General features: G+C 42.3%; 1 protein-coding gene across 3 annotated transcripts in view; it reads left to right on the top strand.

Annotated features, from left to right (window-relative positions):
- The first annotated feature begins 22,732 nt into the window (after positions 1–22,732).
- The window catches only part of LOC133638518 (mucin-2), a 146,395-nt gene continuing 142,489 nt past the window's right edge, over positions 22,733–26,638 (top strand). For 2 of the 3 annotated variants that reach the window (XM_062031206.1, XM_062031208.1), the window contains exon 1: positions 22,733–23,199. The gene's annotated coding sequence lies outside the window, so the exon portion shown is untranslated. Of the gene's footprint in view, positions 23,307–26,638 lie in introns of all 3 variants that reach the window. The other variant, XM_062031207.1, reaches the window with a different exon arrangement.

Genomic DNA, 26,638 nt, shown 5'->3' on the forward strand with positions numbered 1-26,638 from the left:
CAGCCGTGATGAGACGAGTTAGTCGGGGTTGGAGGTGCTGCTGAGCGGACGCAGCAGACAAAGACACTTTGCTGCAAAGCAAAAGCCTCTGCACCTTTTATGAAAATAAAACAGTGTTATACCCTGAAATTCCTGGCTCTCCTGGCAATGTGTGGTGGTCCGAAGAACCCACTGGAGGGCAACTTCTACAGCATGTTAACATGCAAACATTAGTATGTTAGATTTTTAGCAAATTTTGCTGATATACACCTCATATTGAAATAAATATTATTTCACGCATGTTCGCTTGCTAAGTTGTTTGCTAATTTTGAAGGTATACGCTTCAGAGTCAAATATTGTGTTACTTGATGCATACTTACTATTAGCATGTTAACATGCTTAATATTAACATGATAACATGCTAACATTAGCATAATAGCTTTTTACCCCATTTTTATAGGTATTCATTTCAGAGTCAATTATTTTCTCGTTTCACGCATGCTAATTCTTAGTGTGCTAGCTTTTTTTTTGCTCATTTTACAGGTCAACACCTAAGTGTAATTTTTTTTTTGACATGCTAACTCTTCAGTTAAGCTATGGCTTTTCAGCATTCAGACAAATTTCTAGCATAATTGAATTTTTTTGTTCAGTTATTAACTTTTGTAGACCACACATTTAGCAACCATAGGAAGCGAGGCCGTACACTGAATATAAGTATTAATTAGTGCATTTACAGTAGTTGATACTGACTCAATATCACCTCTGCTGGTTGCAGTCAGGTATTGCAACCCATTTTGTCAGTTTCACATATTAACGTTACTAAAAATGAATTAATTGCCTTTTATTTCCACCCGAAGTAAAATCCTTTAAATAGTTATTTTGTGTATTATGATAAAACTTGGCCTACAAGTAAAAAAAAAATTAAAAAATTAAAAAAAATATATATATATACAGTTGTGTGTGTGTATCCTCCTGTAAACCAGCGTCCTCTGCAGTGGACGTTTGTGTTTTGCATAACAAGCTCATTTCAATTCTTGAAACGTGTAACTCTGACAAAGAAATAGTCACAAAACAAATGTCCACTGCAAAGGACGTTAGTTCTCCGGAGAACATATAATCTTTGTATTTTTTATTTACCCTCAATATAGAAGTTAATAGGTGTAAAAATGCCACTGTCTAATTCTATTTTACCACCAGCATAGAACTATCTTACTTCACAAAGCGGTGCCCAAACATCTACCTGAGAAATTTTACTTCCTCTTGGAAATAATTGTTTTATTTTATTTTTAAACTGTTCTTGCCGTGACCTTCCCACAACTGCTTAACTGAGACACAAGGGGCTTCAACGCTGAAATATCAAAGAACCTTTAAACGCTGCCAACAGAAGATCTCCATTGTCTGACAACTTCCAAAAAAAAAAAAAAGATCTACTCCTTCGGATTCATAAAGGTTCAAAGAGGGTTTTGTACGTGTAATATCAACTGATCCATAAATAAATAAATGTTTTGTGTATCATGTCACCATCCATGGAGTCTCACTAATGTGCATGATAATATAATTTCCCTTAGTAAAATATTCCAGAAAAAAACACAAAACAAATTCACAAAAATAGGCAGATATAGTGTCTGAGTTATTATATGGCGTAACAAACTACCTGGGTATACATCCACATAATCGAGTGCCCAAACAAAGAATCCTAGAATAGAATAAAATAGAAGGAATGCGTTATTGTCATTAAAGATGAAGCATGACAAAAATATAGGTAGCTGTCATTTTAAAGTACAGTTAAAATGTAACACAAAATAATATATTACAAGAAATATGAGTAGATCATACTTGCCAACCCTCCCGATTTTCCCAGGAGAGTCACACATTTCAGTGGCCCGTCCCGACAATCTCCCGGGCCGGCCATTCTAACACATTTCTCCCGATTTTACACTCGGGCAACAATATTGCTACACCATCCTTCACTGGGCACCGTTTTTTGGCCGGAAAATGATAACGGTTACACCTCGAAGTCAAGCGCGGCAATCAGAACAGAAGAAGAAGAAGAAGAAGAAGAAGAAGAGACATGGCGAGTAAAAAGAGGAAAGTATGTGTTCTCTGTAACCGTATCTGTTGTTGTATAGGTTTATTTATGTTTTAATTTCCTTTTGATGATTACTTTTATTTCTAACATACATTGCAATGATTAGCCATCAATCATTGCAATGTAGGCCTTTTTTGCATTTGTTTGTTTTTATTTTTCTGTTATTATAGATTTTTTTTATATATATATATATAAGTATATATATATATATATATATATATATATATATATATATATATATATATATATATATATATATATATATATATATATATATATATATATATACATACATATATACACATACTGTATATACATATATACAGTATATATACAGTATATATATACACATATATATAGATAAATATGTGGCAGCACGGTGTAACGGGGTTTGTGCGTGTGCCTCTTAATACAGAGGTCCTAGGTCCGATTCCCGGGGTTTGAGTCTTTTTGTGTGGAGTGTGGAGGGGTGCGTGGCCTGCGGGCCTGCAGCGAAGCGGTTTGTGCCAGAACCCGCCTCGAAATCAGCGACAGGTACGTATATGGCCCACCTGGGCCTTGTTATCTAATCACCTGTCGCTCTTTTATAAGCAGCAGCCAGGAGGAGAGACGGGGTTGGAGCTGGAGCCAGAGCGCGAGCGAGAGCGTAAGAGGATAAAGACAATTGCTGGAAAGCAACTGAGAGACTTATAGAAAAATAAAACAATATTGTAACCCTGAAACGGTGCTCTCATGTCGGTGCTTGGTGGTCTGAAGAACCCCCAGGAGGGCAACCTCCACATGGAGTTTGCATGTTCTCCTCATGACTGCGTGGGTTCCGTCCGGGTACTCCGGCTTCCTCCCACCTCCAAAGACATGCACCTGGGGATAAGTTGATTGGCAACACTAAATTGACCCTAGTGTGTGAATGTGACTGAGAACCATCATATTCACTCCACATTCACACGTGGTGGTGGTAAGCCGGGGGAGACTGATGGAAGCGTGGCTGCCAATTTGCGCGTACGGCCCCTCCGAACACCACCGAGCATTCATACACCAGTGTGAGCTTTCCTGTTTAATCCACAATTTCCTCGCTCTCTGCAGCACTCATTTTTCGCGAGAAAGCAAAACTGCTTAACCAAAGATTATAGTTGATACTGTTACACGGTTGGCAGTTCAGCATGTCCCTCCCATTACTCACTGATCACTCCTGTTTTGCTCAAGTATATATAGCTGCGGCCGCGCAGAAGTTTTTTAAGTCGAGGCCACTTTAGATCTAATTCGCCCCCAATTATAATCACGGAAAATAGAAATAAATTATGAAAAAAATACTGCTGTAAATAAGTTAAGGTTAGGGTTAGGGTTGGGGTTAAAAGCAATGCAACAACCAAAATAATAACAACTAGAGATGTCCGATAATGGCTTTTTTGCCGATATCCGATTATCGGATATTGTCCAACTCTTAATTACTGATTCCGATATCAACCGATACCGATATATAAAGTCGTGGAATTAACACATTATTATGCCTAATTTTGTTGTTGTTGCTGGATGCATTAAACAATGTAACACGGTTTTCCAAAATAAATCAACTCAAGTTATGGAAAAAAATGCCAACATGGCACTGCCATATTTATTATTGAAGTCACAAAGTGCATTATTTTTTTTAAACATGCCTCAAAACAGCAGCTTGGAAATTTTGAAATGCTCTCCCTGAGAGCGGGGGTGTATATTGTAGCGTCCCGGAAGAGTTAGTGCTGCAAGGGGTTCTGGGTATTTGTTCTGTTGTGTTTATGTTGTGTTACGGTGCGGATGTTCTCCCGAAATGTGTGTGTCATTCTTGTTTGGTGTGGGTTCACAGTGTGGCGCATATTTGTAACCGTGTTAAAGTTGTTTATACCCTCAGTGTGACCTGTATGGCTGTTGACCAAGTATGTCTTGCATTCACTCGTGTGTGGGAAAAGCCATAGATATCTCAGTGGCCTAGTGGTTAGAGTGTCCGCCCTGAGATCGGTAGGTTGGAGTTCAAATCCCAGCCGAGTCATACCAAAGACTATAAAAATGGGACCCATAACCTCCCTGCTTGGCACTCAGCAACAAAGGGTTGGAGTTGGGGGTTAAATCACCAAAATGATTCCCGGGCGCGGCGCCGCTGCTGCCCACTGCTCCCCAAGGGGATGGGACAAATGCAGAGGACAAATTTCACCACATCTAGTGTGTGTGTGACAATCATTGGTACTTTAATCTTTAATCTTAATTTAATATTATGTGATTGGGCCGGCACGCAAAGGCAGTGCCTTTAAGGTTTATTGGCGCTCTGTACTTCTTGCTACGTCCGTGTACCACTCCGTACAGCGACATTTTAAAAAGTCATATATTTTACTTTTTGAAACCGATACCGATAATTTCCGAAATGACATTTTAAAGCATTTATCGGCCAATAAATCGTCAGTCTGATATTATCGGACATCTCCAATACCGGTAATAGTATAGTACCGCGATTCTAATGAATCATATTCTGTACTATACCACCTCCAAAAAGTACCGGTCCCCAGCCCCCACCATCCTTTTAACAGACATGACGGCGCGTGGTCACGTCGTGTCATTGCTGGTTTTACGAGCAGAGGAGCATGTTCGGCAGCGCACAATAACAGAGTACTTACAAGCAGACACAGTGTGTAGACAGAAAAGGGAGAACTGACGCATTGCGGCTAAAAAACTAACGATAAAGGTGAAGTTATAACACTGAAACGCCCTCAGGAAGAGGTGCTTAATTAAAACATGGCTAGCTAGCTAGCGGCTAACATCCGGCCACAGTCTGCAGTGTTTTAACTACTTCTAAATCACTAATCCTGGCCTCCATGGCGACAAATAAAGTAAGTTCCTTACAAGTATCATCCCTGCAGGACGAGGAATAGCTAAACATGCTTCACTACACTGTCATGACGTGGAGTCGAACCCGCGTTTCCTCTGCACCTGGAGCTGCAGGCAACTCTGCTAACCCCTCTGCTGGCAGCACACTCAGACACGCCTCTGCTCGCACTGAGCACAACACGCCCACACAGCAACAAGCCTGCAAGCAATCACTGATCAGCGCACCTGGACTTGACGAGGGGGAGCGACATAAAGACCAGCGGACCCGAGGAACCATTGCCAGAACGTCGCTAACCTTCCAGTAAGCATCACGTCTGGCATTCCTTTCCCAGTGATTTCCTCGTCCTTGTTTTGCTCTCTCTCCGTGTTTCTCCCTGGTTCATGCCCTTTTGTATTTCCACAGTGACTCCCCTGTCTTCCGTGATTGTGCCTTGTCACTCGACACCCATCCGGTTTCCTGACTGCCCTCCTCGATCTACGACCTCCCTGCTCGGACCCAGACCACGCTGCCCTGCTCTTGCCCACGACCACTTACCCGCCCATGAACTGCCTCTTCGGCTTGCCCCCTTGGATAACGACGAAATATACAACCAACATTTACAGACAACAACCCTTGGTAACATTTACATTATTAATTTTACACATAGTCAACACTCACTCACTTTGAGTAGCATACACACGCCACGTATTCATCAAAGGTTTCAAATAAACCTTGTAAACCGCAGTCCTGCCCTGGTTGTCGCCTCCTTCCCTTCTCTGATACATAACAGTACGTTCTGGCCAACATGTCGGAACCAGGCGACAGCGGCAAGCCCCAGGCCCAGATAGCCATATCTTCCGACCTAGCTATCCTTAGCTCCGTTGTTAGCGAACATCAGGTTCGGTTTACTGCCCTTGAGGATCATCTAGAGAGAGCCTTCACCAGACTATATTCCAGGCTGGACAACATGTGCCCCGGGGCCAGTCCTGGACCGGTGGTACCTCCTCGTGCTTCTCCAGTCCTTGGACCCGAAAGCAGCATTTTGGAACGTGAGCCCAGAATTGCCAGCCCTAAGACCTTTGAAGGGGACTTTGAACTTTGTAGAGGGTTTTTGGTACAATGTGACCTCATTTTCCGTCACCAGCCCTCCCGTTATTCCTCCGACGGCGCCAGAATAGCATTTATTTTTTCCTTACTTTCTGGTCCGGCTCTCAAGTGGGCTACAGCTGCAGTCGACAGGACCGTTGGGCTCAACTCCGACTATTCTGCCTTTCGTGCTGAATTTCGGGCTGTTTTTGATCACCCCAAGGATGGGGGGGACGCGGCCGGACGTCTACACTCCATCTCGCAGGGATCCCGTTCCGTGGCAGCCTATACCCTGGAATTCCGGACTCTGGCGGCGGACAGCGGTTGGGGGGACCGGGCGCTCCAAAGCGCATTCCGCCGCGGCCTCTCTGAAGAGATTAAGGACGGTCTACTGAGAGACAGACCTACTTCCTGCAAGGATCTCATCGAACTGGCACTCAAATTTGACCTAAGACTTTGTGAGCGAGCAGCAGAACGAGACCAGAGAATTTCCTCAATGGCAGTCCTGGTGAGCCATACTTTATTTCCCTGTAATGAAAAAAATCCTGACATACTGCTACCCGCTATTCTGGCCTGGGACCAGAGGAGCATTCAAGTACAGGCATTTGTGGACTCTGGAGCTGATGAAAGTCTTTTGGACTACAAGTTCGCCCGGCAGATGGGCATTCCCCTGATCTCCCTGGACAAGACGCTGCCAGCACAGGCCCTGGATGGACGGCCATTGGGCCCCATAAAGTACCGCACAGAGCCCCTTTCCATGACCATTTCTGGTAACCACAAGGAGACCATCAGCCTATGGGTGCTGGAAGCTGCAGTAGCCCCACTTGTGCTTGGAAGATCTTGGCTTCGTCTCCACAATCCCCATATTTCCTGGACTTCCGGCAGAATCCTAGCCTGGAGCACACCCTGCATGGCCAACTGTCTGGGGCCAGCGTCTCCTCCGGTCCACCACTCCACTACCCCGACTCCCCAGGCCGATCTATCCATGGTTCCTGCTTGCTACCATGACCTAGCCGAGGTCTTCAGCAAGGTACGTGCTCTGGGACTACCCCCTCATAGACCCTACGACTGTGCCATTGAACTACTTCCTAACGCTACCCTGCCGTCTAGCCGCCTTTACAATTAGTCTCTTCCAGAGAAGGAAGCCACGAAGAAGTATATTACAGAGGGCCTTGCCTCGGGCATCATTACCCCGTCCAAGTCTCCACTGGCGGCGGGATTCTTTTTCGTGGCCAAGAAGGACGGGTCCCTTCGACCCTGCATTGATTACCATCATCTAAACAACATTACCATCAAAAACAAGTACCCCCTTCCGCTACTCAACTCTTCCTTTGAGCCCTTGGCACCTGCAACCATATTCACCAAACTGGATCTTCGTAACGCCTATCACCTGGTACGAATCAGAGAGGGAGACGAGTGGAAAACGGCCTTCAACACCCATATGGGGCATTACGAGTACTGGGTAATGCCTTTTGGACTTACTAACGCACCTGCAGTTTTTCAAACACTTGTTAACGACATCCTCCGGGACATGCTGGATCAATTCGTGGTTGTGTACCTTGACGATATTTTGATTTTCTCCCGTAACCTCTCTGATCACCAGCAACATGTTCGACGTGTCCTGCAACGTCTTTTGGAGAATTGCCTTTTTGTTAAAGCAGAAAAATGCTGCTTCCACTCCTCTTCAGTGGAGTTCCTGGGATTTGTGGTCGAAAGGGGTCACATAAGACCCGACCCGAAGAAGGTGGAGGCCGTGGTGAAGTGGCCGCAACCAACCACGAGGACGGAACTTCGGAGGTTCCTCGGCTTCGCCGGCTTCTACCGACGATTCATCCAGGACTTCAGTAGGGTTGCGGCACCGCTCCATTCTCTCACGTCAACTAACGTGCCTTTTGTATGGACTCTTTTGGCTAGGAAGGCCTTCGAGGAATTAAAGGAGCGTTTTGTTTCTGCCCCCATTCTGGTCCACCCCGACTTGGACACTGCCTTCTTGGTGGAGGTGGATGCCTCAGACTCAGGGATTGGGGCTATTCTCTCTCAAAGATCCAAGAATGACAAATTGATTCACCCTGTTGCCTTCTTTTCTAGACGCCTGACTCAGGCTGAACAAAACTATGATGCTGGGAATAGAGAATTATTGTCGGTCCACGAGGCCCTGGTGGAATGGAGACACTGGCTGGAAGGGGCTAGACACCAGTTCCAGATCCTGACTGACCACAGCAACCTTCTGCACATCCGAGCTGCCAAAAGAATCAACAATCGCCAGGCAAGGTGGCAGCAGTTTTTTTCCCGCTTCAATTACGTGCTCTCTTTCAGGCCAGGTTCCAAGAACACTAAGGCTGACGCTCTATCCCGATTATTCGTAAGAGAGTCCACTTGTCCATCAGTAGCAGAACCCATCCTTCCTCCCACTCGCATTGTGGGAATGGTAACCTGGAAGGTGGAGGACCTGGTAAAATCTGCGCTGCGCTCCAATCCAGGACCGGGAGGTGGACCACCCAACAAACTATTTGTCCATCGGGAGCTACGACCCAGAGTCTTGGATTGGGGGCACTCCAGCCTGTTCTCTTGCCATCCAGGTTTTCAACGAACTCTATCACTGCTGCGAAGACGTTTTTGGTGGCCATCCATGGCCAAGGACACTCATGAGTTCATCGCTGCTTGTTCTACTTGTGCCCGTAGCAAGACGTCACACAGGCCTCCTGCTGGTCTCCTTCGCCCTCTCTCCATTCCTGCCCGTCCTTGGTCACACATCGCCCTGGATTTCGTCACAGGATTTCCAGCCTCTAGAGGTAACACCACCATCTTAACTATTGTTGACCGTTTTTCCAAGGCAGCCCACTTCATTCCGCTGCGCAAGTTACCTTCTGCCTCAGAGACTTCTGATCTCCTCACGCTACACGTCGTCAAGCAACATGGTATCCCGGTGGATATCGTCTCTGACCGAGGCCCTCAGTTTACGTCACAAATATGGAGAGCCTTCTGCAAGGGAATCGGGGCCTCGGTCAGCCTCACATCGGGATACCATCCCCAAAGCAACGGGCAGGCTGAGAGGGCGAATCAAAGCTTGGAGACCATGCTCCGCTGTGTCGCCAGTCATCAACCCACATCCTGGAGCAAGTTTCTGCCTTGGGTGGAGTTTTCCTATAACTCCTTGAAGAGCTCCGCTACCGGTATGTCTCCATTTGAGTGCTCATTGGGTTATCAACCCCCTTTGTTCCCCCAGCAGGAACTGGAAATCGCTGTTCCCTCAACAAGGGCTCATATTAAACGGTGTCAGAGGAGAGAGCCGCTCGTGCTGCTTTGGAAAGGGCATCCGAGAAGATGTGTCGCAACGCAAACCGTCATCGCATTCAAGCCCCATCCTATAAACCTGGACAACAAGTGATGCTTCTCACTAAGGACCTCAGTCTCCAGGTACCATCAAGGAAATTAGCTCCACGTTATGTTGGTCCATTCTCCATCATGTCGATCATAAATCCTGTATCTGTTAAATTGGCTCTCCCACCCTCGGTCAAGTGACATCCAGTTGTCCATGTGTCTCAGATTAAACCGGTAGCGGAGAGCGCTCTGTCCCCTCCTGTCCCTGCCCCCCCACCCTCTAGGTTCTTGTCCAATGGAGATCAGGTTTGGACGGTTAAGGAGATCCTCAGGGTCCGTCGACAAGGTAGGGGGCTCGTTTATCTGGTCGACTGGGAGGGATATGGACCTGAAGACAGATCTTGGGTGCCAGCCTCCTACCTTGCCGATCCCTCACTTCTAGAGGATTTCTACCGTGCCAATCGTGATGCTCCCCGGCGCTCGTCGGAGGCCTCGCATAAGGGGGGGGGGGGGGGGGGTACTGTCATGACGCGGAGTCGAACCCGCGTTTCCTCTGCACCTGGAGCTGCAGGCAACTCTGCTAACCCCTCTGCTGGCAGCACACTCAGACACGCCTCTGCTCGCACTGAGCACAACACGCCCACACAGCAACAAGCCTGCAAGCAATCACTGATCAGCGCACCTGGACTTGACGAGGGGGAGCGACATAAAGACCAGCGGACCCGAGGAACCTTTGCCAGAACGTCGCTAACCTTCCAGTAAGCATCACGTCTGGCATTCCTTTCCCAGTGATTTCCTCGTCCTTGTTTTGCTCTCTCTCCGTGTTTCTCCCTGGTTCATGTCCTTTTGTATTTCCACAGTGACTCCCCTGTCTTCCGTGATTGTGCCTTGTCACTCGACACCCATCCGGTTTCCTGACTGCCCTCCTCGATCTACGACCTCCCTGCTCGGACCCAGACCACACTGCCCTGCTCTTGCCCACGACCACTTGCCCGCCCACGAACTGCCTCTTCGCCTTGCCCCCTTGGATAACGACGAAAGATACAACCAACATTTACAGACAACAACCCTTGGTAACATTTACATTATTAATTTTACACATAGTCAACACTCACTCACTTTGAGTAGCATACACACGCCACGTATTCATCAAAGGTTTCAAATAAACCTTGTAAACCGCAGTCCTGCCCTGGTTGTCGCCTCCTTCCCTTCTCTGATACATAACATACACACCATAGCTCACCGGCGTCACAATGTAAACAAATGCCATGGGTGTATCTACACCTGACATCCACTGTAATGATACCAAGTACAGGAGCGTATCTAGTCAATACTACTATGATTACATCAATATTTTTTAGCATCACAAAATCTTTCTTTTTTAAAACAATTTAGATTATGTTTATGAACTCAGGAAATATGTCCCTGGACACATGAGGACTTTGAATATGACCAATGTATGATCCTGTAACTACTTGGTATCAGGTCAATGCCCAAATTTGTGGTATCATCCAAAACTAATGTAAAGCATCCAAACAACACAAGAATACGTGTTAATTACATTGAATCAGAAGTGTAGATTTAACATGTTAAAAGAGAAAGTAAGCGGATGTATAAGTATATAATAAATAAGTATATTAATAATTAATTTTCTACTGCTTGTCCTTAATAATTTTGACAAAATAATGGAATGGAAAATGACCCAATATTAAAGTTAAAGTACCAATGACTGTCTCACACACACACTAGGTGTGGCGAAATTACTCTCTGCATTTGACCCATCCCCATTTTTACCTTCTGGGAGGTGAGGGGAGCAGTGAGCAGCAGTGGTGGCCGCACACGGGAATCATTTTGGTGATTTAACACCCAATTCCAACCCTTGATGCTGAGTGCAGAGCAGGGAGGTAATGGGTCCCATTTTTATAGTCTTTGGTACGACTCGGCCGGGGTTTGAACTCACGACCTACACATCTCAGGGCGGACACACTAGCCACAAGGCCACATATGTTGTTGCTGCATATGTCAGCAGACTAAATAGGAGGTTGCCAAGAGAACGCTACATTTCGGACTGCATTGTGCCGAGTGTGAAATTTGGTGGAAGAGGAATTATGGTATAGGGTTGTTTTTCAGGAGTTAGGCTTGGCCCCTTAGTTTCAGTGAAAGGAACGTTGAATGCTCCAGGATACCAAAAATTGTTAGACAATTCCATGGGATGGCACTTCAAGTTCATATGTGAGTAAAGGCAGGTGGCCAAATACTTTTGGCAATATAGTGTATGTATATATATATATATATATATATATATATATATATATATATATATATATATATATATATATATATATATATATATATATATACATACACTATATATATATCAAACGTTTTATCGAATGCATTTTTTATTGATATCAATTATGTGTATTGCGATCAGTGTTGGGACTTACGCGTTACTGTAACGCCGTTATTTTCGGCGGTAACTATTAGTCTAACGCGTTATTTTTTATATTCAGTAACTCAGATACCGTTACTACATGATGCGTTACTGCGTTATTTTACGTAGTTTTTTATGTAGTATCGGCTAGAAACTGAGAAGATCTGAGTGTGTTTTACTGGAGAGCTGCAGAAGAGGCGCGGGAGAAGAGGCGCACTGTGTATGTGTGTGTGTGTGTGTGTGGGGGGGGGGGGGGGTGTCGTGTCTGTGTTTACTAACAAGACATCATTGCGTAGCCAAAGTCGAGTTTCTTAACATGGAGATATTCTCACTACTTTTATTTTGTCGAGCACAAAGAAAAGAACAGTTTAGTTCAATGTAAGTTGTGTTTTAGATGAACGATCCTATCTACTGCCCAAAACAGCAATTCAAATCTGCTGAAACAGCTACAAAAGCAACACGCTTCGACGAAGCTAGTAAAGAGACACACACTTCACCTCCAACACCATCTAAGCAACAGCGGCTGTATTTTAACGGAGGGACTGCTAGCCAGGACAAAATTGATAGAGCCATTGCAGTGTATGTGCTAGAAGACATGCAGGCTATTTCTACAGTGGAGTCACCTGCTTTCAGGCAGCTAATTAGAATGATACCGGCGTCAAACAGCAAATGGCACGGAAAACATTTTCCACGTACCTGGACAGTGAGCACATAAACATGGAAAGCGAGCTAAAGAAAACACTCCAAACTCTGCCTCTGCTCGTCATTCAGCACTGAAGGTACACACTCTGTCAATTCTCTTATATACTGTTGCTCTTTCATTCTAGACTTCTAGAGTGTTTGATTATCACATCACTCTAAATGTATAGACTATAAAGTTCACAAACATAAAGAGGCATCCTAGTGGGCCAGGCCAATGTTTCCTTATCTCTAAACTAAAACTGGGGAAATGCGTAGTGTTCTGGGCTTCAGACATGATTTTATTTCAGAATTCCTTGAGAGAAAAAAACGCCTGGTTAGGCTTTGTGTATGTAGTGTGTGCCTTCCTTGGTTTACAGCTATGTTGTTATTATGCTGTTTGTTACTTATGTATGTTATGTTGCAGCTATTTAAAATAGTTTTGTCAATGTGTTGTGGTCTGAAACAAATTGGCCCTTTGAAACATATCTTTGTCTTTGTGTGTTGTATGTAGACCACATTGCTTAGCAGAGTTCAGTGATGCAAATGCATGTCAAGTTGATCAACAGATTGTATTATTCTCCAGTGCAATAACAGTACTGAAATGAAGGCTAAAAGGACATTAAAGGGGGCTTTAAATTTTTTTTTTTAAATGAATACAATTAAAATAAAATAGAAGTAACTAAATAGTTACTTGTCACAGTAACGCATTATTTTTTGGTGTAAGTAACTGAGTTAGTAACTGAGTTACTTTGGAAATAAAGTAACTAGTAACTGTAACTAGTTACTGATTTTCAGTAACTAACCCAACACTGATCGCGATATATATTGATATCGTTTTATCAAAACAGCTGACTGTCATTGCCGCTGGCGGGTGTGTTTCAAAGCCCATTTTGATGCGTCTTTTCCTCAATGCAGAGTGAAAACAGCAGTATGTTTACGTTTAAACATACAATAAATCCTTTCAGTGCGTTTAAAGCCAGCAAGGCAATGTTGTTTTCTGTGCATTGGAGTTCGGAAATGACAGCGCACAACCGTGAGTAAAAGTCTCTCTTTGAGCCGTGTCCACGCATACGCTTGGGAGAGAGTTTTGGAAGTCTTCACCTTGGCCAGCGTTTGCAAAAGTGTGTGTTTTTAAGGACAACAGTATCCGTGTTTGTGTGGACACCGCTTTATATGCCTTTACCCACTCTGTCTGTGTGGGGAAATGTGCTCCAGTTCTGTAGATCAGTGGTCAGTGGTACCGATTGGTACCAGGCCGCACAAGAAATAAAAAAATAAATACAAAAATAGAAAAATTTGTTTTTTTGTTTTTGTTTTAATTAAATCAACATAAAAAACACAATATATACATTATATATCAATATAGATCAATACAGTCTGCAGGGATACAGTCCGTAAGCACACATGATTGTATTTCATTATGACAAAAAAAAAAAAAAAAAAATACCATACCCCCCATCCCTCCCGGTCCGTGGGACAAATTTTCAAGCGTTGACCACAAAAAGGTTGGGGACCACTGCTTTAGATGACATCACACAATGAGGGGGTAACTATGGAACTCTTTACTTTGAAAAGTATACCTGCACTTGTCACTTTCAAAAAACAAACAAAATTATGGCTAGTTGAGCAACAATCGTTTTCCGATGTTTAATTTTTACTTATTTTTACTAATTAGTTTTTATCTAGTCTGCACTTTGTCTGTGTTATTATTATTATTGGCTTTTATCTAGTTTGCACTTTGTCTGTATTATTACTATTATCATTATAATCGACTCATTCTATTTTTTATTTTCCTATTTTGGTGATGTTGGATCTGTGTTGTTGTTGTTGTTGTTGTTGTTGTTGTTGTTGTTGTTGTTGTTGGGGACAAGTGTTGTAAATTAGCTTTGGCTACAAACACAGTGATGCATACATTGGATGACTGTTTCAGATGTCTATGTTTTTGTATCTGTCCCTATTTCAAATAAACCTCTATAATAACAATAACACATCGAATCTGTCGATAGAAAGGAGAGGTTCAAATTACTGTTAGTTATCTACCGATTACTCAAAAACTAAATAATATTATGGAAAATGACTGCCAGATTATTTTTCAGCAGTAAAAAAATACATGAAGAGAACTTGTTTGTAACATTTCAGTCATCTGGGCGCTTTATGGGTCCTTCAACGGATCCAGAGATGCAATCAACAGAAATGTTCATGTGTTTCGTGTAGGTGAAGAAAGAAAGAGAAGGTGGCAGTGAGGAGGCTAAGTGATTGCCGCAGATAAAACGGGATAGGATGTCTCACTCCTCCAGGCGTTTAGCAGTAGATGTTATCTGTCTGTGCGAGCTATAGAGGACCGTAGTCCGCCTCCTCAGATGACAACGGCCTTGTGGTGATGAAAAGGTCGACATACAACAAGGCAGAGAAGGGGAAAATGGGGATATCCATTTGTGTCGTAGGTCGTTCATTACACGTAAACACAAGTGGTTATGTGTATTTCTCGGTAAAACAGGTTGTGATGAAAATTTAGTGTGGTGCTTCAGAAAAAGTAAAAAAAAGAAAAAAGATTGACTGGATCATTATCTGGAACTACAATCTTGGTTGATTTTGTGACATAAACAAAACTTACTTCGAATTTTCTTCTGGTCAGACAATATGTTCGATACAAATTTTACCTGACATGTTCCACCCGAATGCAGCTGAGATAGGCTCCAGCACCCCCGTGACCCCGAACGGGACAAGCGGTAGAAAATGGATGGATAGATGGATGTCGACTCAGTGGCCTTGTGGTTAGAGTGTCCGCCCTGAGATCGGTAGGTTGTGAGTTCAAACCCCGGCCGAGTCATACCAAAGACTATAAAAATGGGACCCATTACCTCCCTGCTTGGCACTCAGCATCAAGGGTTGGAATTGGGGGTTAAATCACCACATCCCGGGCGTGGCACCGCTGCTGCTCACTGCTCCCCTCACCCCCCAGGGGGTGAACAAGGGGATGGGTCAAATGCAGAGGACAAATTTCACCACACCTCATACTTGCCAAATGGTAAATGGTAAATGGTTGTACTTGTATAGTGCTTTCCTACCCCTTTTTAAGGAGCTCAAAGCGCTTTGACAGTATTTCCACATTCACCCATTCACACACACATTCACACACTGATGGCGGGAGCTGCCATGCAAGGCGCCAACCAGGACCCATCAGGAGCAAGGGTGAAGTGTCTTGCCCAAGGACACATCGGACGTGACTAGGATGGTAGAAGGTGGGGATTGAACCAGTAACCCTAAGATTGCTGGCACGGCCACTCTCCCAACTTCGCCACGCCGTCCAACCCTCACAAATTTTCCGGGAGACTCCCAAATTTCAGTGCCTCTCCCGAAAATCTCCCGGGACAACCATTCTTCCGAATTTCTCCCGGTTTCCAGCCGGACTTAAGGCACGCCCCCTCCAGGTCCGTGTGGACCTGAGTGAGGACAGCCTCTCGTCACGTCCGCTCTTTACTTCATACTTCAGAACCGACTCCCACACTTGCCGTCAGGGTGCGCAATACAACGTAAACCTTTGGCCAACCAAAAAGTTACTTTTTGGTTGGCCAATGGTTCTGAAGTATGAAGTAAAGAGACGTAACTTAATCACCTCGCCTGGTTATTGACTCTAACCCAGAATATTACACTACACATACCTATGCTCCTTCAAAGCCTGTGCTACTGGCTGCAAAGCATTGCACTTTCAAATACAACAATGAGTAGAGAGGAGTGTTATGTGTGTGTATGTGTAAATAAATGAACACTGAATTTCAAGTATTTAATTTATTTATATGTATATATATATATATATATATAATAAAATACATATTTATATATAGCTAGAATTCACTGAAAGTCAAGTATTTATTTTATTTACAGTATATATATATATATATATATATATATACAAGAAATACTTGAATTTAAGTGAATTCTAGCTATAAATATACTCCTCCCCCTTAAACCCGCCCCCTGAGCCCGCCCACCCCGACCCTGCCCACCTCACCCCGAATAACAACATATTTGATGTTCAAACTGATAAACTTTTTTTTTTTGCAAATAATCATTAACTTTAGAATTTGATGCCAGCAACACGTGACAAAGAAGTTGGGAAAGGTGGCAATAAATACTGATAAAGTTCAGGAATGCTCATCAAACACTTATTTGGAACATCCCACAGGTGTGCAGGCTAATTGGGAACAGGTGGGTGCCATGATTGGGTATAAAAACAGCTTCCCAAAAAATGCTCAGTCTTTCACAAGAAAGGATGGGGCGAGGTACACCCCTTAGGAGAGAGGTGCACTCGGGCTTTAACAACTCAAGGTTTACAGTATAGACATTATTAGAAAAAGTACCCGGATATTGTATACAGGTGTATATCCATCCATCCTGCACTGGCTTAAGATCAGCAGACGATCCAGACCATCCAGAATTGTTTTTTTTGTTTGTTTTTTGTTTTTTTCATAAAGAAATACAATCATGTGTGCTTACGGACTGTATCCCTGCAGACTGTATTGATCTATATTGATATATAATGTATATATTGTGTTTTTTATGTTGATTTAATTAAAAAAAAAAAAAAAAAATATATATATATATATATATATATATATATATATATATATATATATATATATATATATATATATATATATATATATATATATATATATGTATATATATATATACAGTATATATTTTTTTTAAAATTTTTTTTTTAATTCTTGCGCGGCCCGGTACCAATCGGTCCGCGGACCGGTACCGGGCCGTGGCCCGGTGGTTGCGGACCAGTGTTGGGTTAGTTACTGAAAACCAGTAACTAGTTACAATTACTAGTTACTTTATTTCAAAAGTAACTCAGTTACTAACTCAGTTACTTACACCAAAAAGTAATGCGTTACTGTGAAAAGTAACTATTTAGTTACTTCTTTTTCCCCCCTTTTTTTAAGGCTCCCATTAATGCACTTTTAGCCTTCATTTCAGTACTGTTATTGCACTGGAGAATAATACAATCTGTTGATCAACTTGACATGCATTTGCATCACTGAACTCAGAAAGCAATGTGGTCTACATACAACACACAAAGACAAAGATATGTTTCAAAGGGCCAATTTATCTCAGGCCAGAAAAAATTGACACAACTATTTTAAATAGCTGCAACATAATGGCACTTTAACTTTAACTCTAAGTAGATAGGATCTTTGATCCAAGACACAACTTACATTTAACTAAAATGTTATTTTCTTTGTGCTCGACAAAAGAAAAGTATTGAGAATGTCTCCATGTTAAAAAACTCGACTTCTGGCTTCGCCATGATGTCTTGTTAGTTGTTATGAAAGTAGCGTATGTGTGTGTGTGTGTTTGTGGCCCTTTAAGATATGACAGCATGAGAGGTGAGTGACGTCAGTGAGTGAGTGGGCGAGAGAGGTGAGGGAGCGGCGACAGTGAGTGCTAGGGATGGGCGATACCACACTCTTAGGATTCGATACGATACCGATACTTTTTCTTGCATTTTCATCGATACCGATACCGATACCAATAATTTCTTATTGGCAATTTTTTGTCAGTCAAAAATATTATTACTATTGTTATTATTTAAGACAAATCACAAGACAAATACAGACCATTTATACCACATTTATTATGGTCAATATATAATAAAAGTCAAATTAAAATAAATAACATAAATATGAAAAATAAATTAATATTATGTATAATAATAACTATATATTATATATAATAATAATTAAATATTAGGGCTTTCCAGTTAACAGTCAAATCCGAATTGCAAGAAGCTGCAGTTATTTTTTAAAGTTTGTGATATAATTAGCAATTAATGAAATATGAAATAGGCTAATGTTTTCGAAATGTAAGAAATCATGTTACAGATTAAAACCAAAATCACATTCAATCATATATTCAAGATTTTCTTGGAAAAAAATAAAAGATGAAAGAATGAAGATGAAGAATCTCCAAATTGTATCTCTTTCTTATCTTGTTTTAAATACTCAAGCAATTTTCAACTAACAGTAAATTCCCCTGTGTGAAAATTATTTGAATTTAGGATAATCATTTAAACAAAAATATTCAGTAAACATTACTAAAAAAACCAAAAACAATGCCTGTTTTAAGTCAACAATTGGACAACACTGGATATGCCTGGCTGCATCGCTGTCGGCTGGCTGTGTGTGTGTTGCACGTTGACGACGCTCATTCGCTGTCTCCTGTCACGTGACTGGGCTAGCTCTATACTCTGCCAGGTACAGGGGTGTCCCAACACATAGTAAGTTAAGTAAGTCATCAAAAACATCTGAAAGTGATGCTTGCACCCCCCACACGCCGTTTTTTGGTTTATATCGATACTTTTTTCAGAAAAGTGATGCCAAATGAGTAGCGTGTGAGTATCGATATATCGATACCACAGGATCGATACGCACATCCTTAGTGAGTGTGTGTAGGTGCTCTAGCTTGCTGGATGGCTGCGTCCAATAAAGTCACAAAGTTGCAACAAACCACCGGGCTCGTCATTCACCCTCAGCTGTAAAGACCCTCTTCCGGGTAAAGTGAAGGTTGTTAGACCCGAAGTACGGCTCTGGAGGAACGTCTCCCCTGCGGGGAGGCGTGCTTTCTGTGGGTGGGGGAAAGCACGCCTCTTCTTTTCCACCGGAGCGCTCCAATAAAACACACTCAGATCTTCAGTTTCTAGCCGATACTACATAAAAATAACGTAAAATAACGCAGTAACGCATCATGCAGTAACGGTAACTGAGTTACTGTATATAAAAAAATAACGCGTTAGATTACTAGTTACCGCAGAAACTAACGGCGTTACAGTAACGCGTTACTTAGTAACGCGTTAGTCCCAACACTGTTGGGGACCACTGTGATAAATCACTAAGCTTTAGAACGTTGTTGTAAAAATCTCCTTCCGCGTCTGTCCCTGACACACGCATTTCAACTAATTAGATGACCATAGTAACTAATTAAATGACCATAGTAACTAATTAGATGACCATAGTAACTAATTATATTACCATAGTAACTACTGTATCATGCAAAAGCGCAGATTCATTGAAATACTTTGTATAGTTCAAGACTTACGGTCATTAGAAAACATCACTGCACATCATAATGGCAGCTACACTTTCCATCTTAAAGATCTAAAAAAATGATTTGGGAAAGTCCGGCGGGCCAGATTGAAAAGCTTAAATGGCCGCATGTGGCCCCCGGGCCTTAATTTTCCCAGTTCTGCTTTAGGGGCTCCGTATTACGGAGATCCGTATTACAAATCGTCCTCCATGGTTGCAACTGACGTATTATGGGCCCACAACAAAGCACAGATGATGGGTAGGCTCCCGCATGCTCCCGCTCCTCCATCGCTGTGTCTGTTTCACTTCCGGTTCACTGACATAGGAAAAAAAGCTTTTGCGGGATCTCGCAAAAAGTATTGCGGGATCTCGCAAAAAGTATTGCGGGATCTCGCCAAACATGATTTTCCCTCCATGTCCCATTCGGGGCTCCGTACATTTCCGTGGCTTGATCAGATGCAAAAAATTAAAAACAAAAATTTAAAAAAATTTAAAAGTCCCCAAAAAATATATAGATCTGATGTGCAGTGTAACACATAAATACTTGATTTGAGATACAAGTATTTTGAGTTACGAGCTCTCTCACAGGCATATTTACCAACCCTCCCGATTTTCCGGGGAGACTCCCGAATTTCGCCCTGCGGTGAGGTGGCGACTTGTCCAGGGTGTACCCCGCCTTCCGCCCGATTGTAGCTGAGATAGGCTCCAGCGCCCCCCGCGACCCCGAAGGGAATAAGCGGTAGAAAATGGATGGATGGATGGACTCCCGAATTTCAGTGCCCCTCCCGAAAATCTCCCAGAGCAACCATTCTCCCGAATTTCTCCCAATTTCCACCCGGACAACAATATTGGGGGTGTGCCTTAAAGGCACTGCCTTTAGCGTCCTCTCTCACCTGAAAAGGAGACTATTATATATATAAATACTGTATATATGTCTCCGTTATCCATAGGTTTATCTATGACCCATAAAGTAGGCAGGCACGGAATATTTCTCAGCGTGTGTTTATTCCAGCCGGCACGTTAATACACTGACACACAACATCCGGATTCCCATCATGCATTGCTTCAAAACTACGGCAAGTAGTAATGTCCAAAAACATAACAGAGACGAAGCAGAAGAACGAAGAAGAGACGTGGCGACGACGAGTAAGAAGAAGAAGTATGCTTGCAAGTTCCAAGATGATTGAAAAAAATGATTTCAGTTCATCCAGGACAGCTCGAAGGAGAAGGGGTATGCTGCCTGCAAATGTTGTTGTCAGGTTTGTCACTGACATTTTAGTTATGTTCTGAGTTTTTCCTCTGTTTGTCTTTATTTCCTGTCTGCACTCTTATTTTGGTTATTTCCTACTTGTCTCCCTGAGTAGTTGTGAACCCGTTCTCAAACAATGGCAATAAAACTATTCTGAGTACTGGGTCCCCTCAGCTGTGGCTGATTGGCACCTGGCCACACCTGGTGTCAATCAGCCAGCTACTATTTAGACCTGCTTTTCCCTCCAGTCAGTGCTGGAGTATTGTCAATGTCGCTAATGATTGTCGAGGTCAGTGTCATTTATACTTGTCGATGTCATTTTATACTTGTCGTTGTAGCTCTGTCTACTTCTGTTCACTCTGCTCATGTCATAGTTCATCCTGCTCGTTTCTTGCCAGGTGAGTTTTTTTTATTCGTGTCACAGTAAGTGTTTTTTTGTTTCTTGTTCATAGTTTAGCCTTTGTGATAGTTTCTGTCCATTGCCAAGTTTGTTTTCCACCTTGTGCGCGCCTTTTGTGTGTACCCTGTTGTTTGTTTTTGGTTATAGTGTTAAATTAAATCATGTTTTCCTGCACCAAGCCTGCCGTCTCTGCATCTTGGGGTTCGTCACCTACACACTCTGACAGTTGTAGATCAGTCTTCTCCATTAAACACAGTGGCCGAACGGATATACTCATTCATGAACGGATTATTTGTATATGTATATATATATATATATATATATATATATATATATATATATATATATATATATATATATATATATATATATATATATATATATATATACACTATAGTTCAAAAGTTTGGGGTCACATTGAAATGTCCTTATTTTTGAAGGAAAAGCACTGTACTTTTCAATGAAGATAACTTTAAACTAGTCTTAACTTTAAAGAAATACACTCTATACATTGCTAATGTGGTAAATGACTATTCTAGCTGCAAATGTCTGGTTTTTGGTGCAATATCTACATAGGTGTATAGAGGCCCATTTCCAGCAACTATCACTCCAGTGTTCTAATGGTACAATGTGTTTGCTCATTGGCTTAGAAGGCTAATTGATGATTAGAAAACCCTTGTGCAATCATGTTCACACATCTGAAAACAGTTTAGCTCGTTACAGAAGCTACAAAACTGACCTTCCTTTGAGCAGATTGAGTTTCTGGAGCATCTCATTTGTGGGGTCAATTAAACGCTCAAAATAGACAGAAAAAGAGAACTTTTATCTGAAACTCGACAGTCTATTCTTGTTCTTAGAAATTAAGGCTATTCCACAAAATTGTTTGGGTGACCCCAAACTTTTGAACGGTAGTGTATATATAAGAAATACTTGAAGATATATACACCCCCCCAACCCCCCTCCCCCACACACACCTCAACACCCCCCATCTCCTGAATTCGGAGGTCTCAAGGTTGGCAAGTATGCTCACAGGACCAACCGAGCTGGTAAGTTGAGGTACTATACTGTAAGTTAAAGTTAAAGTTAAAGTACCAATGATTGTCACACACACACTAGGTGTGGCCAAATTATTCTCTGCATTTGACCCATCACCCTTGATCACCCCCTGGGAGGTGAGGGGAGCAGTGGGCAGCAGCGGTGGCCGCGCCCGGGAATCATTTTTGGTGATTTAACCCACTTGGGGACAATTAATTTGCATTCATACAGCATAAAAAGTGCCAACTAAAACGATATATCCACCTTTTTCACGTGTCTCTATTGTCCTGCTGGCCACGCTTCCCTGCCACTGGTCCCACTTATTTGGGAGATATCTGTAAAATAATCCCCCTTGTCTCCTCCCATCCTCGTCTCCCCGTGCCCTCTATGCATGGCGTCTCTGCATTCCTCTCCAGTTGACCTTGGTGTCCTGCCAGCGCCCCCCCCCCCCTTCCCGCCCCCTAAAACCATGTCCTGCCCCTCATTTCCACCCTTCACCTCCCCACTTCCCTCCCTCTCCCCCCCCTCCTCCTCTGCAGCTGTACATACTCTGCTTTTTAATTAGACCCGCTCTCAGGCTCCGCCTCCTCCCGCTTTAAAAAAAAAAAAAAAAACGATACAAAGGCTCGCATGGCGACACCGGAGAGGAGGTCACGATGGATGGAGAGATGCACGGGGGGAGACGCCAGACCGGAGTAGGGAGGCGGGCGGCGATGGTGATTGTGGCGATGGAGGAGGGGGTCGAGCACATGAGAGGATAACTGCCTGTTTGTTCACTTTTGTCGTCTTGCTCCCCCTCCTGTCCGTTCACTTCCACTCGCCAGCGCTCAGACCTTCCGAGGGATGGCTACCGAGGTCCCCACGTGAAGAGGAGCGACTCCGCGGGCGCCCGAGACGCAGGGAGAGACGGGAGGAAGGAGGCGGCGGCGACACCGAGGCGGGGAGTAAAAAGCAAACACCAGCGGGGACCGGAGGAGGAAGAGTGGAGGAGAGATGTGGTATGTGTGACTCAGTGGCGTCCTGACATGGAGGAGAGAGTACGACAATCTCCCATCAGCATCACCATAGAGATAAGCTGCAGCATGTTGAAGCATCGCACAAAGTGGTAGTGACATTTTGGACAATTAGCATCTTCTACTCCCTGTGTGTGTGTGTGTGTGTGTGTGTGTGTGTTTTATTTCTGCTATTGTAGTGCATGTCTCATATGTTTATGCAAGTGTGCACCCAGGATATGCACATATTTGCTCCCACAGGAGGGTTCATGTGCTCATAGCCTGCCTGCTTTGTGTTTGTTTGACTTATAGCGTGAGTGTGTGTGCATGAGTGTGTGTGTGTGTGTGTTGTGATACTATAGGGTTGACTTAATAGCAGATGTGCGAGTTATTTTCTCGGACTGTGCAGCTTTATGAGATGCTCCCCAAAAAAAAAAGAAGAGTGGGACGCCTTCATTGATGCAGAGCTTTGCAGATTCCAGCACAATGCTTTCCTTGCATATATGTCTGAGGGTGTGTGGGGGTGTGTGTGGGTGTTTATAACACGGGGGGTATCCACAAAGTTGCAGAAGGGGGAGGAAGCACCGAGTAAGGGAATCCCATTAGTGTGGGTATAAATGCAACGCTATTTACAGTTTGTTTTTTTCCCATTTGCTTACACACAATGTTACTAACTGTGTGTCTTTTTTCAAAAGGATATACACACTTTTTCAAACACCACATTCAATTTTCTTAATTCCTAGATTATTTGCAAAATGACACACTTCAAAAACATATGCCCATTTTATCAAAATAAAGCAAGCATTTGTGAAAATGCAATTTTATTGTCATCTCACTCACACAGACTTCAAATGATAAGACACTATTGGAGTGAGTTACCCAGAACAGTGATAAATACAAAACACATTTGTAAAAACCCCTATTTTACTATAAGAAATCACATGTTTGGGGCATTTTGCCTGACCTTTTTAGCATATGTGATGAATGATTACTGTAACTTCACAAAATATATTGGCAAATCCATAGCAATTGTCGTTGTTTACTTTGAAGTGGGCTTATACGTAAGGACCTAAAGTAAAAATGTCCTGTAATCTTTTCAAGAATTGCTCAACTGCAAATAATTATTTTTACCACAGTCAGGTAAAGTAACGTATCACAGTAGTCAACAATGACATGTGGTACAAATTAAAATGTGAGACAAATAAAAAGGTTTCAAAAAAAATCTGGAGATAAAGATGTGTGTATCACAATCCTAGTGTGTGTGTAAAGTGTGAGAATGTGTGTATCACAATCCTTATATGTGTGCAAGATGGGAAGGTGTGTGTAAAGCATTGTGTGTAACATTTCGCAAAAATTGTGAAGGAGAGTCTATGCCTAATATTAGGCAAATCTGCACAGTGGTTTAGCTTAATGTGTGTAGACTTTTGTTAACTGTGAGAACATTCAACATTTAGTGTGAGCAATTGGACAAAACTGTAAATCATTTAATTTACTACAGCAGTGCAGGTTCTCAAAACTCTTTTCACCAAGTGCCGCCCCAGATGAAAACACTTGGCTTTTCAAGTGCCACCAAAATGAGCAAAATTAAAACACGGTAGCATAGTAGGCCTAAATATTCATTAAAAACAAGGCAGAGGTAGACTTCATATTTTTGGCCACTGTAACATGACACACAGTTTGAACACTGTGTTTGAATATAGGAAAATCAAACACGGTACTTAGATAGTAAACCAAATCAAGTTATTGCATGTGAAAGTTAAATAAATATTGTACTAATGTTGTCCCGATACCAATATTTTGATACTTTTCTGTACTTTGCTAAATAAAGGGGATCACAAAAAATTGCATTATTGGCTTTATTTTAACAAAAAATCTTAGGGTACATTAAACATATGTTTCTTATTGCAAGTTTGTCCTTAAATAAAATAGGGAACATACAAGACAACTTGTCTTTTAGTAGTAAATAAGCAAACAAAGACTCCTAATTTGTCTGCTGACGTATGCAGTAACATATTGTGTCATTCCCCTTTCTATTATTTTGTCAACATTATTAAGGATACATTAAGTGGTCGAAAATGAATTATGAATCTACTTGTTCATTTACTGTTAATATCTGCTTACTTTCTGTTTTAACATGTCCTATCTACACTTCTGTTAAACTGTAATAATCCCTTATTCTTCTTTTGTTTGATACTTTACATTCGTTTTGGATGATACCACACATTTGGGTATCAATCCGATACCAAGTAGTTACAGGATCATACATTGGTCATATTCAAAGTCCTCATGTCTCCAGGGACTTATTTCCTGAGTTAATAAACATAATATACATTTTTTAAAAATGTTGTTGTGGTGCCAAAAAATATCGATGTAATTATATTAGTATCGACTATATACGCTACTGTACTTGGTATCATTACAGTGGATGTTAGGTGTCGATCCACCAATGCCGTTTGTTTACATTTTGACACCGGTGAGCTACGGTGTGTAGTGAAGCGATACTTTTCAGAGGCGGTATAGTACCAAATATGATTCATTAGTATCGCAGTACTATACTAATACCGGTACACCGCACAACCCTACATTGTTCTGAAATATTTAGTTTTTTCATTGTTACATGCAGTTTTCTCTGCGCAGAATGTGAGGAACATTCGGTTGAGTGATAGAAATGACAGAGTAAGACGATTGTATTGGTCTTAATTGTTTATTTTGGAGACGGTTTTGGCTTACTGTAGTCTGATTGTACCAATTTCCTTTGAAAGCTGATAAACCTTTGATAACGGCTTGAGTCGTGTAATTGCAATGTTTAATTAAGTGATTCTTTAGCGTACCACGAGATCAGGGGTGTTAAATGATAAATGATAAATGGGTTATACTTGTATAGCGCTTTTCTACCTTCAAGGTACTCAAAGCGCTTTGACAGTATTTCCACATTCACCCATTCACACACACATTCACACACTGATGGCGGGAGCTGCCATGCAAGGCGCTAACCAGCAGCCATCAGGAGCAAGGGTGAAGTGTCTTGCCCAAGGACACAACGGACGTGACTAGGATGGTAGAAGGTGGGGATTGAACCCCAGTAACCAGCAACCCTCCGATTGCTGGCACGGCCACTCTACCAACTTCGCCACGCCGTCCCAAAACTTTTGACTTGGGGGCCGCATTGGGCTAAAAAAATTGGCCAACTGAATAACACTAACAGTGTTACAAAAAAGATCGATTCAAATAATAAATATTGTTGAATATAAAGATCAGACAAAAAAAAAAGTTTGTATTAAAAATATTGAAATTTAACGACTTAGTGCTTTTGAAAACAGCTAAAATGATTTACAAGTCAAACTATAAGTTATACCCAAAAATGTACAACAAAAGAAGAGAAATATAACCTTAGAGGAAAATCTAATTTAAAACATTTGTATGCACGTATAACACATAAGACCCT

The sequence above is a fragment of the Entelurus aequoreus genome, linkage group LG21 (assembly GCF_033978785.1).
Source record: "Entelurus aequoreus isolate RoL-2023_Sb linkage group LG21, RoL_Eaeq_v1.1, whole genome shotgun sequence".
In the NCBI taxonomy this organism is placed as follows: Eukaryota; Metazoa; Chordata; class Actinopteri; order Syngnathiformes; family Syngnathidae; genus Entelurus; species Entelurus aequoreus.